The sequence below is a fragment of the Ranitomeya variabilis genome, chromosome 4, assembly GCF_051348905.1.
Source record: "Ranitomeya variabilis isolate aRanVar5 chromosome 4, aRanVar5.hap1, whole genome shotgun sequence".
Lineage (NCBI taxonomy): Eukaryota > Metazoa > Chordata > Amphibia > Anura > Dendrobatidae > Ranitomeya > Ranitomeya variabilis.
The window spans coordinates 508,208,650-508,225,617 of record NC_135235.1 but is presented as its reverse complement, the minus strand read 5'-3'; positions in this window follow the sequence as shown (position 1 = coordinate 508,225,617).

The following is a 16,968-nucleotide window of genomic DNA, read 5'->3' as shown; positions in this document are numbered from 1 at the left end:
AGGGCAGACAATGCAAAGTGACATTGGTTTATTCTCTTATGCTTCAGCAGTGTGGAAAATGGTGCTGTTATTTCTTTTTCTTTGCGAACCGCAAATTGAATCTCAGAATGTTCAAATTTACATGAAACCACAAATTTAAGGAACTTCAACTTGAACTTCAACTTCCACAGAGCAAACTGCTCATCTCTACTTTTTAGGTTTTAATGCTCTATGCATTTATTTTCACCAGAGACATACCATCACCAGAGGTATATGACACCAGCTGACTTCTCTTCTCATTAAAATAAACAAGAACATTTGGCTGAGTCTAGAGTACTTGTTTATAGTGGTATCTGCAGTGGCATTTCGCTGATGGCAATCTAGAATTGACCTAATTAACTTATATTGAGTTTTGCCTAGATTCGCTCAGCTCTGATTGAAAAAATACAGCTGCATGCTCAACATTTTTTTCATGAAATGTGAGGTAATCAGCGCAAAAATATTGGCCCATGAAAGAATTCTCTGATGGGCCAGTGCTTATTTGGTGCCTTGTGTGTTTGACATTCATTAAGGTTCTCATCTGTGGATTAATGATTAAATGCCAAATATGATGAAAAACCATTAATAATCTAATATGCCTCACCATATTCATATATCTGAATGTTAGGGATGAGCGAACTCGAACTGTAAAGTTCAAGGTTCATACCGCACACCTAGTGTCCAGTACTGAAAACCTAAACATGGAATTTTAACAGGATGTCTGGTTTTCTGTTCAGGTTTGGACACCTACAAAAAAGGTTGTTGAGAAACAGAATGCAACTGGAGTGAAAGACAGAATTAGACTGTGCACTCTACAAAAAAATCCTCTTTGTGTACTCTGAACGTGTCTCAGTGGGGGGACTTTGCCAAAAAGTCGCTGTGTGTACTCTGCATCCACATCTGTGGGACTAATGTGCCCAAAAGTCGCTGTGCGTACTTTGCTCCCATATCTGTGGGAGTACTGTGCCAAAAAGCAGCTGTGTGTACAATGCAACCCTGTCTGATGGAGGACAATGCCTTCAAGCCTCTGTGTGTATCCTGCACTACTGCCTGTGGGAGTACTGTGCCTTTAATTCTCTGTGTGTACTCTGCGCATTCCCTTGGGTCAGTACTGTACCTTTAACCTTTTCGCCCAAAGCCTGTTTTCATCTTCATGACCAGGCCAAAGCTGATTCTAAGACTTTTTTTGAAATATATTGTACTTCATAATAGTCATAAAATTTCTTTGATATGACTTACATTTATTTGTGACAAAATCATAAATTTGGTGAAGATTTAGCAATTTTCAAACTTTTAATTTTTATGCCCTTAAATCATAAAGTTATGTCACACAAAATAGTTAATAAATAACATTTCCTATATGTCTACTTTACATCAGGGCTAGAGATGAGTGAATATTTCAATGTTCGGTTCAGATTGCGATTGCCGAATTTGCCAATTTTTTGTTCGAATATTCGCCAAACATAACCGAATGCCATTACGGTCGGGAGGCAAAAACAAATGCATGCACAACACCTTCAAATGGCCAAAAAAGCTACCAAACACATAAAATTATGAGGAGACACCAGGAAAGTGGCCTCAATTCACCCACAGTACAAATTGTTGCATAGCATGACAGTAATCAGCCATGCATGAGGTATCGTGGTCTGGGCCAGGATTTACAGCTTTCAATTGAACATCAAAGTAAGAAGAGGTGGGTGAAGGAATGGTGTAGGCCTGCTGTGCTGTGAGCCCTGGTACAACATACAACAGTTCAACTGCTTTTATATTGAGGCACACTCAGGTGGCACAAATATCAGTTTCGTAGATTACCATTGTCAGAAAAATCTAAGGATAGTGGTAACATGGGTAGTTGTCTTCAATGAAGTGGAGGCCTGAGGGTCTCGGAGGCCTACTGCTACAGGCAACAAACATGAAGGTGACCCAACCAGGAGTCTAAAGATTTACAAAAATTAGTTGCAGACACCAAAAAAATGCCATCAATTTCATCACAGTAGAAATACAGTAGTATAATAGGGAACAACAGGTCTTCCACTACGCCCAAATATTGGCCCATGAAAGGATACTCTGATGGACCAGTCCTTACTTGGTGTCATGTGTGTTTGACATACTGTACATTAAGGCTCTCATCTGTGGAAAAAGGTTTAAATGCCAAATATGATCAAAAACCATAACAGGACTGTTCACACATAAAAAAAAATATTGGCAGACACCACCAAAATGGCATCAATTTCACCACAGTGTAAATAGTATAATAGGGACCGCCAGGTCTTCAACTACACCCAACCCAGAAGATGGACACCCAACCAGGAGTGATCACATTTCCAAAAATTAGTGGCAGACACCACAAAAGTGGCATCAATTTTAACGAAGTAGAAATGGTATAATAGGGAGTGACATCTCTTCCTCAACAGCCAACCGAGAAGACGGACACTGTTGTGGATTCTGTTTTTGGGCTCCCTCTGGTGGTTACAACTGGTACTGGGTGACTTTGGTGGGTTGCGGTCTCTGGTTTCCACCTGTCCATCTGAGGCTGGGTGTTTCCTATTTAACCTGGCTTTCCTGTCATTCCCTTGCCGGCTATCAATGTACTCAGATGTGCTCAGTTTGGTTCTGACTACCTGCTTCCAGATCTCTCAGGATAAGCTAAGTTATGCTTTTCAGTTGTTTTGTTTTTTGTCCAGCTTGCTAAATATTACTCTATGCTAGTTGGTAGCTCTAGTGGGCTGAGGTGCTCCCCATGTGCCATGAGTTGGCACATGGGTGCTTGTAATCTCAGGATGGTTTTTGATTAGGGTTTTTTGCTGACCGCTCAGACCCCTTTTGTATCCTTCTGCTTTCTAGTTATAGCGGGCCTCGTTTTGCTAACTCTATTTTCATATCTATGTGCGTGCCTTCCTCTCATTTTCACCGTCAATACATGTGGGGGGCAACTATACCTTTGGGGTTTATTTCTCTGGAGGCAAGTTAGGTCTTTATTTTCTCTGCAGTGCTAGTTAGCTCTTAGGCTGGCGCGAGGCGTCTAGAATCAACGTAGGCACGCTCCCTGGCTATTTCTAGTTGTGTTTGTCAGGAGTAGGGCAGCGGTCAGCCCAGGTTCCATCACCCTAGAGCTCGTCCGTTATTTGAGTTATTTTTTGCTTGTCCAGTGCGATCCCCTAGCCATTGGGATCCATAACAGTATAGCCGGCCCACAAAGTGTTAATTGTTTGGGCTGAAGCAGGAGAAAAAGAAGTGTTGAAGGGAATTTTTTTTTTTTTTTTTCCCTCAGAGTTTTGCTGCCTAGCCTTTAATTGCTGTCTAGCTGCTTCTTACCTCCTCTTAACCCTTGAATGGCTCTGACCTTAGCTGTTTAATATGGATGTCCAGAGTTTGGCTTCCAGCCTGAATAATCTCGCTGCAAAAGTTCAAAACATACAGGATTTTGTTGTTCACACTCCTATGTCTGAACCTAGAATTCCTATTCCAGAGTTTTTTTCTGGAGATAGATCTACCTTCCTGAATTTCAGGAACAATTGCAAATTGTTTCTTTCTTTGAAATCTCGCTCCTCTGGAGACCCTGCTTAGCAGGTCAAGATTGTAATATCTTTCCTGCGGGGCGACCCTCAGAATTGGGCATTTGCATTGGCACCAGGGGATCCTGCATTGCTCAGTGTGGATGCGTTTTTTCTGGCACTGGGATTGCTCTATGAGGAACCTAACCTGGAGATTCAGGCTGAAAAGGCTTTATTAGCCCTCTCTCAGGGGCATGATGAAGCGGAAGTATATTGTCAAAAATTTCGGAAATGGTCGGTACTTACTCAGTGGAATGAGTGCGCCCTGGCTGCAAACTTCAGAGATGGTCTTTCTGAGGCCATTAAGGATATTATGGTGGGGTTCCCTGCACCTACAGGTCTGAATGAGTCTATGACTATGGCCATTCAGATTGATCGGCGTTTGCGGGAGCGCAAACCTGTGCACCAGTTGGCAGTGTCTTCTGAACAGGCACCTGAGACTATGCAATGTGATAGAATTCAGTCCAGAAGTGAACGGCAAAATTATAGGCGGAAAAACGGATTGTGTTTTTATTGTGGTGATTCAGCTCATGTTATATCAGCATGCTCTAAACGCACAAAAAAGGTTGATAAATCTTTTGCCATTAGTACTCTGCAGTCTAAGTTCATTTTGTCTGTAACTCTGATTTGTTCACTGTCATCCATTTCCGTCGATGCTTATGTGGATTCGGGCGCTGCCCTGAGTCTTATGGATTGGTCATTTGCCAAACGCTGCGGTTTTAGTCTGGAGCCTCTGGAAGTTCCTATTCCTTTGAAGGGAATTGACTCTACACCACTGGCTATGAATAAACCGCAGTACTGGACACAAGTGACCATGCGCATGACTCCCGTTCATCAGGAGGTGATTCGCTTCCTTGTACTGTATAATTTACATGATGTACTAGTGCTTGGTCTGCCATGGTTACAAACTCATAATCCAGTCCTGGATTGGAAAACAATGTCTGTGTTAAGCTGGGGATGTCAGGGGGTTCATGATTATGCACCTCTGATTTCAATCGCTTCATCTACTCCTTCTGAGGTCCCTGCGTTTTTGTCTGACTATCGGGATGTTTTTGAGGAGCCTAAGCTCAATTCGCTCCCTCCTCATAGGGATTGTGACTGTGCTATAGAATTAATTTCTGGCAGTAAGTTCCCTAAGGGTCGTTTATTTAATCTGTCAGTGCCAGAGCATACTGCTATGCGGAATTATATTAAGGAGTCCTTGGAAAAGGGACATATTCGTCCATCTTTGTCCCCTCTGGGAGCAGGTTTTTTTTTCGTGGCTAAAAAAGATGGTTCCCTGAGGCCTTGTATAGATTATCGCCTTCTGAATAAGATTACAGTCAAATATCAGTATCCATTGCCATTATTGACTGATTTGTTTGCTCGCATTAAGGGGGCTAGGTGGTTCACTAAGATAGATCTTCGCGGTGCGTATAATCTTGTGCGGATAAAGCAGGGTGATGAGTGGAAAACCGCATTTAATACGCCTGAGGGCCATTTTGAGTATTTGGTAATGCCTTTTGGACTTTCTAATGCTCCTTCAGTCTTTCAGTCCTTTATGCACAATATTTTCCATGAATATCTGGATAAGTTTATGATTGTGTATTTGGATGATATTTTGGTGTTTTCTGATGACTGGGAGTCTCATGTTCTACAGGTCAGGAAGGTGTTTCAAGTCCTGCGGGCCAATTCTCTGTTTGTGAAGGGCTCGAAATGTCTCTTCGGAGTCCAGAAGATTTCTTTTTTGGGGTACATTTTTTCTCCTTCTACTATTGAGATGGATCCCGTCAAGGTTCAGGCGATTTGTGACTGGACACAACCTACATCTGTTAAGAGTCTTCAGAGGTTCTTGGGTTTTGCTAATTTTTATCATCGGTTCATTGCTAATTTTTCCAGTGTTGTTAAACCTTTGACTGATTTGACTAAAAAGGGTGCTGATGTTGCTAATTGGTCTCCTACGGCTGTGGAGGCCTTTCAGGAACTTAAGCGCCGGTTTTCTTCTGCTCCTGTGTTATGTCAACCAGATGTTTCACTTCCTTTTCAGGTTGAGGTTGATGCTTCCGAGATTGGAGCGGGGGCAGTTTTGTCACAGAGAAGTTCCGATGGCTCGGTGATGAAGCCATGTGCGTTCTTTTCTAGAAAATTCTCGCCCGCCGAGCGCAATTATGATGTGGGTAATCGGGAGCTTTTGGCCATGAAGTGGGCATTTGAGGAGTGGCGTCATTGGCTTGAGGGTGCTAGACATCGTGTGGTGGTCTTGACTGATCACAAAAATCTGAGTTACCTTGAGTCTGCCAGGCGTCTGAATCCTAGACAGGCTCGTTGGTCGTTGTTTTTTTCTCGTTTCAATTTTGTGGTTTCATACCTGCCAGGTTCAAAGAATGTGAAGGCAGATGCTCTTTCCAGGAGTTTTGTGCCTGACTCTCCTGGAGACTCTGGGCCTACTGGTATCCTTAGGGATGGGGTAATATTGTCCGCCGTCTCCCCAGACTTGCGTCGTGCATTGCAGGAGTTTCAGGCGGATAAACCTGAGCGTTGTCCACCAGAAAGACTGTTTGTTCCGGATGATTGGACCAGTAGAGTCATCTCCGAGGTCCATTCTTCTGTGTTGGCTGGTCATCCGGGAATATTTGGTACTAGAGACTTGGTGGCCAGGTCTTTTTGGTGGCCTTCCTTGTCAAGGGATGTGCGCACCTTTGTGCAGTCTTGTGGAGTGTGTGCTCGGGCTAAGCCTTGCTGTTCTCGGGCCAGTGGGTTGTTGTTATCCTTGCCTATCCCGAAGAGGCCTTGGACGCACATTTCCATGGATTTTATTTCAGATCTCCCTGTCTCACAGAAAATGTCCGTTATCTGGGTTGTGTGTGACCGCTTTTCTAAGATGGTTCATTTGGTACCCTTGCCTAAGTTGCCTTCCTCCTCTGAGTTGGTCCCTTTATTTTTTCAGAACGTGGTTCGTTTGCATGGGATTCCGGAGAATATCGTTTCTGACAGGGGATCCCAGTTTGTGTCTAGATTTTGGCGGACGTTTTGTGCTAAGATGGGCATTAATTTGTCTTTCTCGTCTGCATTCCATCCTCAGACGAATGGCCAGACGGAGCGAACTAATCAGACCTTGGAAACTTATTTAAGGTGTTTTGTTTCTGCTGATCAAGATGACTGGGTTGCCTTTTTGCCACTGGCCGAATTTGCCCTTAATAATCGGGCTAGTTCTGCTACTTTGGTTTCTCCTTTCTTTTGTAATTCGGGGTTTCATCCTCGTTTTTCCTCTGGTCAGGTGGAGCCTTCGGATTGTCCTGGAGTGGACGTGGTGGTGGACAGGCTACATCAGATTTGGAATCAGGTGGTGGACAATTTGAAGTTGTCTCAGGAGAAGGCTCAGCAGTTTGCTAATCGCCGTCGCCGCGTGGGTCCCCGACTTCGTGTTGGGGACTTGGTGTGGTTGTCTTCTCGTTTTGTCCCTATGAAGGTCTCTTCTCCCAAGTTCAAGCCTCGGTTCATCGGTCCTTATAAGATCTTGGAGATTCTTAACCCTGTATCTTTTCGTTTGGATCTCCCAGCATCGTTTGCTATTCATAACGTGTTCCATCGGTCGTTATTGCGGAGGTATGAGGTGCCCGTTGTTCCTTCGGTTGAGCCTCCTGCTCCGGTGCTGGTGGAGGGAGAATTGGAGTATGTCGTTGAGAAGATCTTGGATTCTTGTGTTTCCAGACGTAAACTCCAGTATTTGGTTAAGTGGAAGGGTTATGGTCAGGAGGATAATTCCTGGGTGGTCGCCTCTGATGTTCATGCGACTGATTTGGTCCGCGCCTTCCATAGAGCTCATCCTGATCGCCCTGGGGGTTCTCGTGAGGGTTCGGTGACCCCTCCTCAAGGGGGGGGTACTGTTGTGGATTCTGTTTTTGGGCTCCCTCTGGTGGTTACAACTGGTACTGGGTGACTTTGGTGGGTTGCGGTCTCTGGTTTCCACCTGTCCATCTGAGGCTGGGTGTTTCCTATTTAACCTGGCTTTCCTGTCATTCCCTTGCCGGCTATCAATGTACTCAGATGTGCTCAGTTTGGTTCTGACTACCTGCTTCCAGATCTCTCAGGATAAGCTAAGTTATGCTTTTCAGTTGTTTTGTTTTTTGTCCAGCTTGCTAAATATTACTCTATGCTAGTTGGTAGCTCTAGTGGGCTGAGGTGCTCCCCATGTGCCATGAGTTGGCACATGGGTGCTTGTAATCTCAGGATGGTTTTTGATTAGGGTTTTTTGCTGACCGCTCAGACCCCTTTTGTATCCTTCTGCTTTCTAGTTATAGCGGGCCTCGTTTTGCTAACTCTATTTTCATATCTATGTGCGTGCCTTCCTCTCATTTTCACCGTCAATACATGTGGGGGGCAACTATACCTTTGGGGTTTATTTCTCTGGAGGCAAGTTAGGTCTTTATTTTCTCTGCAGTGCTAGTTAGCTCTTAGGCTGGCGCGAGGCGTCTAGAATCAACGTAGGCACGCTCCCTGGCTATTTCTAGTTGTGTTTGTCAGGAGTAGGGCAGCGGTCAGCCCAGGTTCCATCACCCTAGAGCTCGTCCGTTATTTGAGTTATTTTTTGCTTGTCCAGTGCGATCCCCTAGCCATTGGGATCCATAACAGGACACCCAACCAGGAGTATTCACATTTACAAAAATTAGTGGCAGACACCAACAAAGTAGCATCAATTTCACAACAGTAGAAATAGTATAATAGGGACCGCCAAATCTCCCATTACACACAACCCAGCAGATGGACACCCAACCTGGAGTGTTCACATTTCCTAAAATTAGTGGCAGACACCACCAAAGCAGCATCAATGTCACCACAGTATAAATAGTATAATAGGAACCAACACGTGTTCCACAACTGCCAATCCAGCAGATGTAGACCAACCATGATTATTCACATTTCCACAAATTTGTGTTAACATCTGCAGCACCAGGAACAGCAGGCAGAGAAGCCACACTAAAGATATCGCAGAGTACAGTTAAATGAGATTAATGCAGCACACTAAAACATGCAGCATTGCCTAGTCTGTACAGTTAACGATTGGGGTGCAAAAGTCATTGGAGATCCAAGACTTGTTCATCTCGATAAAGCATAGGCAATCTACACTTTCTTGGGACAGCCTTCAGCACTTATCAGTCAGGATACCACCAGCAGTGCTGAAGATACTTCTGAGAGAATGCTGACTTCCGGGCATGATAAAACCTCCAAGGTGTGTGAGGCAAGCTCAGGCCAATCATCCATTTTGGAAGGACAAAATGTGAAAGGATCCAAACCCTCCCTGATGGTATTGATATTCAGTTCTAGATACTTCTACACCATCCTCATCATTCTTTCACAACGTGCAAGACTTGGACTCTTTTGTGCTTTTATAAAAAAAAGTGTCAAAGGACTCACAAAATTTGCTTCTTCCACTTACACTACTGCAGCTACTGCTGCTAATGTTTTTGCGTTGACAAATTGACGTGCCGGAGGTTGGAAGTTGAGAGCTGCGATGTGCACTGTGTGCTTCACTGCTTTCTTAGGAAAAACCTCTCTTAAATTTGTGTAAAAGTGTGTTTTGATATTCCAGTATTCACTGGTCCCTTTCCAGGGTGGGAAACATCTGGCAAACTTTGATTTTATAAGGTGGATCTAACAAGAATGGCAACCCAGTAGTCAGTACTATAATCATAAATATACGGGGATCATGTTGCAGATAGTGTACTCATATGTCGGGCCCTTCCATGAGGTCCAAGCCTATGCTGTGTTGGGGGCTGGATAACACTGATGTTTGTTTCCTTCGTCCCCTCCCACCCACCATGAACATTAGAGAGTAGACAGCCATTGCTCAATCTCAGTCTGAAGAGCTGACCACAAATCTTCAGCTGTATGACTGCGATCTCCAAGGCATATCAATTTTAACGCTGACTGATTGCGGTGAGCCCTGGCTGCGCAGTACGTAGGTGGTGGGAATTCGCTCTGCACTGTTGGAACGTGTGTCTCATTAAGGCAAAGGTTGAGGGCACAGGTAAGAGGCCCTAGAGGAGGCAGAGGTAGAGGAAGAGGCAGAAGAAGTGGACAAAGTGTGAAATATAGAGATTTGTCCTGCAAGCCTTAGGGATTAAAAGACTTGTAAAGTAACGCCTGTCCCTACAGCCATGAGAGTCACCCAGTGCCCAATCTGCAAGATGTAACTCCCTTGGCCATACTTACCTATCCAAGTGTCTGTGGTTAAATGCATCCTGGATTTGAAATGATACTCAAAAACAAAATGAAAAATCAAATTACAGGCTGATCCAACTTCAGTGGAAATGCCTCAAGACAATGGAATGATGCTCAGTAGTGTGTGTGGCCTCCGTGTTCCTGCATGACCTCCCTACAACACATGGGCATAGTCCTGATGAGGCGATGGATGGTCTCCTGAGGGATCTCCTCCCAGACCTGGACTAAAGCATCCGCCAACTCCTGGATAGTCTGTGGTGCAACGTGACGTTGGTGGATGGTGCAAGACATGATGTCCCTGATGTGTTCAATTGGATTCAGGTCTGGGGAACGGGCGGGCCAGTCCATAGCTTCAATGCCTTCATCTTGCAGGGACTGCAGTCGGAGATGGATGAGTTTCCCTTGTGTGTCCTTGCTTGTTGGCTGAACTATTTGTTCAAGTTTGATGCATGTTAGATGGCCCGGATTGATGAGAGCCGCAGATGCCTTCCAGAATGCCATGGACTGGATCCTATCCTCTCACAAAAAGTATGCCGCAGCTTATCTGGATGGCATTGTGATCTTTAGCCCAGATAGGGGAATCATCTACAGAAGGTCCATTCAGTACTGGATGCACTGAGGAAGCAGGGTTTACCATAAACCTAAAGAAGTGCACCATGGGGAAAGAAGAGGCAAAATACTTGGGCTAAATAATTAGAAGGGTCTAAAAAAGGCCGCAAGTAAATAAGGTAGAGGTAATCCAGAATTGGCTGCAACCGGTCTCCAAGAAACATGTTCGTGCAATTCTGGGAATTGTGGAATACTATTAGGCTGGGTTTACATTACGTTTACAGCAGCCCATTCAACACATACGGTAACGGGCTGCTGTAAACGTAAGTGCCAGTATGGCAGCACGCTAGCGCAGATAGAGCATCTGCTAGCTCTATCTGTGCTAGCAGTGACGGACCCGGAAACGCTGCAGCCCGCGTCTCAGGGTCTGTCACTCAATGACGGCACATCCCTAGCGCACGTCCATTATGGGCAGGCGCGATTGGAGTCAATGGTGGCGTTAAACAGACTACGTTACACCGCGTTATGCCGCTGTGTAACTTAGTCCGTCTAATGGATGCCAGCAACGCAGTGTGAACCCAGGCTTAGAGATTTATCTCGAATATGGCCATGATAGCTGCTCCCCTGACTGATCTTCTTAGGAACACAAAGACGTCGATTGCCAAATGGTCCTCTGAAGCAGAAATGGCATTACAGAAGTTGAAGCTTGCCCTGTGTAAGCTGCTGGTTTGATGGCAACTGACTTCAGTAAGGAATTCATTGTCCAGACGGACACCTCAGAGGTCGGGTCAAGGGCGGTGTTGTCCAAGGAAGTAAACGAGGAACAACATCCCATCCTATACTCAAGCAGAAAACTCTCTGCCTGTGAGAAAAACTATGCCATCGTGGAAAAAGAGTGCTTGGCAATCAAATGGGCAATTGACAATCTGAGGTACTACATGTTAGTATGGAAGTTCAGGTTAGTGTCAGACCATTTGCCCCTGAGATGGATGAGGGAAAGGAACGGTAGGAATACCCATGTTACTAGGTGGTTTCTGGCGCTCCAGGACTTCAGCTACCACATTGAACATAGGCCAGGGAAACTACATGGTAATGCAAATGCCCTGTCTAGGCTTCCCTGCTTAAAGAGTAAAGGTGCCAAAACTCCCGACTTTGGGAAGAGGGGGGATATGACAAAGTGATGGAAGGGAGATACGTGTCACTGAGTCTATTAGGTTCAGTGACTTAAAACCAGAGACGTTTGCTACTGCACACTATGTGTTGAGAGGGGTGTTAATCGGCCATTTTATGGGCTGGGTTCTTGTGGACAACCATATAGCCTGTAGGAGGTTGCCCACCTTATCTCCACCCCAGGGTATGGTCTGGGGTTTAAATAGTCATCCTCCTGAAGCATTCAGTTTTCAGTGAGTCTGGAGAGGCTAACTGCAGAGAAGTGTTTGTGATAACCTGAACTGTGTGTTTTTTTGCTAATGCTGAGTGGGTGGATCTACCACAAGAACAGTGCTTTGTGTTACCACTTTGTTTTGTTCTCCTGCTTTTGTCCAAAGAGACATGTTTATTTTAACTTCACCATGCTGCATATATAACAGACCAGTGAAGATCTTAAAGAGACAGTGTGTTAGGTATCGAGTTCCCGCCTCTGCACAGGGGGAATCTCGGGCCATCTCCGCTGCGGTCTCCCATTCTTCTCCTGCCGCAGTGGAGCCTGCTCAGCGGAGACGTCAGTCCCAGCATCTTGCTCAGTCCCACTCTGTACAAAGAGTTACTGCTGCTTTTCCTGCTTCTGCCATTGAAGTCAGTGCTGGGCAGCGGCGAGCAGACGCTTCTGGGACTAAGTCCTGCTTTTCTCGTTCTGAGCATGCCTTGAGTAAGATCTCTCAGTGGAGATCGAGGGTCACATGGTCAGATACTGCAGCTAAGTCCATTGGTCCTTTCAGGAAGGTCCTGTAGGTGCTAGGACTAAGTCCTGCTTTGCACACACTGAGCATGCCCAGGGCAAGATCTCTCAGTGGAGATCTGGGGTCACATGCTCAGGTATGGCAGGCTCTCATTGGTCCTTCTAGGAAGGTCTTTTACTTGCTGCAGCTATATAAGGCTCGCATGGCCATGCGCTAGTATCAAATCTGTTATGTGCATGCGCCAGTGTGGTCACATTTATGTGTGTTCAGGGACTCGGCTGAAATAAGCCCCTAGAATGCCAGCACCTCTGGTGAGGAGATTGTGTGCGTGGATTTAGGGGCCCGGCTGAAATAAGCCCCTAGAATACTGGCTCCTCCGGTGAGGAGATTGTATGTTTGCAAGACCACAGACTGCCTTCTGCTCGGCAGTTAGCTGTGAACTCCTGTGGGGTTAACAGGGCACAGCGTCTTGTTTCCGTGCGATGCTGTGAAGTAACAGAGTTCGCTTAAACCGCCATATAGTGCTGTAATTTGCTAGCAGCAGGTTCCTCCTGCACGGTGGACCCCGGGCTGCGAACGCACCAATAATAACATTTATATTTAATCTGTGTGTTCCGCTAGCCCTAACATTATACTAACGCCAGGGTCTGGCTAGCAATGGCGGACAAACAGCAATCTTTGCAGTACAACCAGCAGCTGGAGGGTAGGTTGGCGGCTCTCGAGTGCACAACCTCGGCTGTGGATGTTACTGCAGTAGCTGTTCAGGCTGCTAGCGTGGCTGCAGCAGCTTTGTCCACTGCCACTCCTGTTCCGACCCTGTCTCGCCTCCCGCTGCCAGAAAAATTCTCTGGTGATGGCAAATCATGTAGGGGTTTCGTGAGCCAGTGCTCTATGCACCCCGAGCTCCTGGCTGCACGTTTCCCTACGGAGCGGGCAAAGGTGGGATTCATTATGTCTCTCCTGTCGGACAGGGCGTTGGAGTGGGCTACGCCGCTGTGAGAGTGTGGCGATCATGTGATGCAGAGTGCTCCGCTGTTTCTGAGCACTCTGAAACAGGTCTTTTTAGGACCTCAGGTCACCCATGATACGGCGCTCCAACTGTTGGCATTGACTCAGGGCTCGTCCTTGGTCAGCCATTTTGCCGTCCACTTCCGCACCTTAGCATCTGAGCTGGAGTGGTCGGATAAAGCTCTCATCCCTATATTTTGGAGGGGGCTGGCTCACCATGTTAAGGACGCTCTGGCCACTAGGGAGATTCCCGCCACACTGGAGGAGTTAATAGCTGTATCTACTCGTATTGACCTCCGTTTTAATGAGCGGAGGTTAGAGCGAGCCCAGTGTAGGCAGAGGTTTCGGCTGGCTCCCACCTTTGCCAAACCTTTGGAATCTCCGGTCCAGGCACCCGAGTCACATGAGGCCATGGAGGTGCTACGAGCGGGACCTAAGTCCCAGACCGCTCATGCACTTAGGGTCTGTCATGTTTGCCGGCAGTCAGGACATCTTGCCACCAGATGTCCTCAGCGGTCGGGGAAACATCAGCGTCTAGTGGTAGTAGGTGGAGGGTCACTAGACACGGCGACGTTTGCCTCCAAATTGTTCTTTAAGGGGACAATTACCATTGGCTCATCCACTCATTCAGTAGAGCTTTGCGTGGATTCCGGGGCGGAGGGCAATTTTATGTCTTCTGCCTTCGCCCAATGACACTCAATACCTCTGGTGATGCTCGCCCAACCAGTGACCGTACGAGTGGTGAATGGGTCGACACTGCCCTCACAGATTACACACCAGACCATCCCATTTACTCTATCCATGTTGCCAACTCATCAGGAGATAATATCTCTGCTCGTCATTCCTGAGGGAATTGATGAGGTCCTCTTAGGGATACCTTGGCTACGGTACCACTCTCCTCATATTGAGTGGTCCACAGGCAGGATTTTGGGATGGAGTGAATCATTTGGGGGTAGATGTCAGAGGGAATGCGTTCAGGTTGCTACTACAGAGGTACCCGCAGATCTCTCCTCTCTCCCCAAGCAATATTGGCCCTATGCGGACGTGTTCTCCAAAAGGGCTGCGGAGACTCTTCCGCCTCACCGCCCCTACGACTGTCCTATTGACCTCTTGCCTGGTGCTGAGCCTCCCCGGGGTCGAGTCTACCCATTGTCTCTCCCAGAGATGGAGGCAATGTCTCAGTACATCCAGGAGAATCTGGCAAGGGGATTCATTAGGAAGTCTGTGTCACCTGCAGGGGCTGGTTTCTTCTTCGTGCAGAAGAAGAATGGAGAATTACGTCCATGCATAGATTACAGGGGTCTTAACGCCATCACCGTTAAGAACAAGTACCCTCTGCCCCTGATATCTGAGCTTTTTGACAGGCTTCGGGGAGCAAGAGTGTTTACTAAATTAGATCTGCGGGGTGCTTACAACCTGATTCGCATCCGTGAGGGGGACGAATGGAAGATGGCTTTTAACACCAGGGATGGGCACTATGAATATCTGGTGATGCCCTTTGGGCTTTGTAATGCCCCCACCATTTTCCAAGACTTTGTAAACAATATCTTCCGGGATATGCTCTCCACCTCGGTTGTAGTCTACCTGGATGATATTCTCATCTACTCTCCAGATATAGACTCCCACCAGAGAGATGTGTGCAAAGTCTTCAACCTCCTATGGGCAAATTCCCTCTATGCCAAGTTGGAGAAGTGTGTGTTTGAGCAGGAGTCTTTGCCTTTCCTGGGCTATATCATCTCGGCCCAAGGATTGGCTATGGATCCTGCCAAGCTACAGGCTGTGATGGACTTGCAAGAACCCCATTCTCTCAAAGCGGTGCAGCGCTTTATGGGGTTCATTAGTTACTATCGCCAGTTCATTCCCCACTTCTCAACTTTGGTAGCTCTTTTGGTTGCCCTCACCAAAAAAGGAGCAAATCCCAAGTTGTGGTCAGAAGAGGTCTCCAAGGCCTTCCTCTCTATTAAGTCCCACTTTGCTAGTGCTCCCATTCTACATCGCCCCGATGTAGATAAACCTTTCATAATGCAGGTGGATGCCTCGTCTGTCGGTGCTGGAGCAGTCCTATTCCAAAAGGATGCTCAAGGTCGGAAGCATCGCTGCTTCTTTTTCTCTAAGACCTTCACACCGGCGGAGAGGAATTATTCCATCGGGGACAGGGAGTTGCTAGCTATGAAGTTGGCCTTCTCGGAGTGGAGACATCTCTTGGAGGGGGCTCCTTTTCCCTTCCAAGTTTTCACCGACCACAAAAACTTGGTCTATATTCAGACTGCCCAGCGGCTAAATTCTCGCCAGGCCAGATGGTCCCTGTTCTTCTCCCGGTTCCATTTCACCCTCCATTTTCTCTCCGGGGAGAAGAACATTCGTGCCGATGCTCTCTCCCGATCCGTAGTGTCATCAGCGGAGGAGGAGGAGGAACCTCGGCTTATTGTCCCTTCTGAGAGTCTGAGGACCGTGGCTCCGGTTTCGCTAGAGTCTGTGCCCCCGGGTAAGACTTTTGTGCCAGCAAATTTGCAACCGGAGGTTCTCTCTTGGGCTCACTCGTCCAGGGTGGGTGGACACTTTGGGACCAAAAGGACATCTGAGCTTCTGGCGAGGACGTTCTGGTGGCCGCATATGGTCCGTGACGTCGGAGACTATATTCGGGCGTGTGTCTCCTGCGCCAAAAATAAGTCTCCTCGACAACGGCCAGCTGGCTTACTTTATCCCATGCTGGTGGCAGACAGGCACTGGGAGATGGTCGGGATGGACTTTGTGGTGGGCTTACCCAAGTCCCGTGGCTGCACCATTATTTGGGTGATCACCAACCATTTTTCCAAAATGGTGCATTTGGTGCCTCTTCCACGGCTACCTTCTGCACGGGCTCTGGCAGCGTTGTTTATTAAACATGTCTTTCGCCTACACGGTATGCCGGAAAAAATTGTCAGTGACCGGGGTCCCCAGTTTGCATCTCGGTTCTGGAGAGAGCTTTGTCGTCTACTCAGCATTGATTTGAATCTCTCTTCAGCATATCATCCCAAGACGAATGGGTTGGTAGAGAGGGCCAACCAGACTCTGGTCACATATCTGCGACATTTTGTTTCTGATAGGCAGGATGACTGGGCATCCTTGCTACCGTGGGTGGAGTTTGCGCTTAACAACGCCGTAGCCGACTCCACTGGTCAGACTCCATTCCTTCTTAATTACGGTCAGCATCCACAGGTTCCTGTGCCTATGCCCGTGTCTTCTGCTGACTCCAGGGTGGCAGACTGGGCTGTGGAGGCACGGGACATTTGGGACCGCACTCAGGATGCCATCCGGGCCTCCAAGGAGAGAATGAGGTCCTCCACCGATGCACATCAGCGCCCCGCTCCGATCTTTGCTCCTGGCGACTTAGTGTGGCTCTCTGCCCGTAACATCAGGCTGCGAGTTGAGTCCACTAAGTTTGCACCTCGCTAATTGGGTCCCTTCAAGGTCCTCGAACAGGTTAATCCTGTCGTCTACCTCTTCCTCCACACCTAGGTATCACTGACACCTTTCATGTGTCCCTCCTTAAGCCCGTATACATGTCCCGGTTTTCTGAGTCATCTGCCGGGACATCGGGTTCGTCTACGGACCATTTCGAGGTGAACGCTATTTTGGGGTGCAAGGTGGTACGTGGCAAAAAATTTTATATGGTGGACTGGAAGGGTTACGGTCCTGGGAGCCTGTTGAGCACATTTGGGCTCCGCAACTCATTGCCGCCTTTGAGCGTAGCGAGGCCC